We start from the raw sequence: 686 nt of genomic DNA on the forward strand, positions 1-686 counted from the left end.
TCGCAAAAACCTCATATGTGCCTGTAAATCTTGCACGTTGCTTTCTCTTGACATTTCCATTGTTACTGAACACTTCCATTGTTAACACTTCCATTCTTAACAGTTCCATTGTTGAAACTTCCATTGTTGAAGCCTTAATTCTGTCTCTCTTCCCCGCGGAGGGGGGGAATTTCGAAAAATCTCTTCTTAGTGTGCGTTCTCGTGATGTATCCTAACTGTGTACCAAATTTCAACTTTCAACTCCTAACCGTTTGAGCTCTGCGCTTATTATTATTATTATTATCAACCCGTCTCGATTATATATACAGTATATAGATATAAACCCGTACTTGATAGAAAAATTAAATACGCTGAAGCCAGCTTACGGCTCTGGGGAATCCTGGATTATATCGGGCCGAACAAACCCCAGCAATTTTTTTTATGAGTGGCGAGACCAGGATATGTTGGTTCTCTTCCCCATTGTTGGCCTTGCCGAACTCGTGATGAGTATAATTAAAAGGCCCTCTTACAAGTTAGTGCCCGCAGCAAAAGAAAAGAAGAAGAAGAAAGAAAAAAAAAAAAATGTATTGAATATGGAAATTGAGAGATTCAAGTTACTTTCTGTTATTAAATTGAAAGTTATAATTATGATTTAAAATTATAAATTAAAGTTTAAAATATATATATATATATATATTTTCTTTCTT

This window comes from Centruroides sculpturatus, unplaced genomic scaffold, assembly GCF_000671375.1.
Source record: "Centruroides sculpturatus isolate CEXI.00-Female unplaced genomic scaffold, Cexi_2.0 scaffold4216, whole genome shotgun sequence".
In the NCBI taxonomy this organism is placed as follows: Eukaryota; Metazoa; Arthropoda; class Arachnida; order Scorpiones; family Buthidae; genus Centruroides; species Centruroides sculpturatus.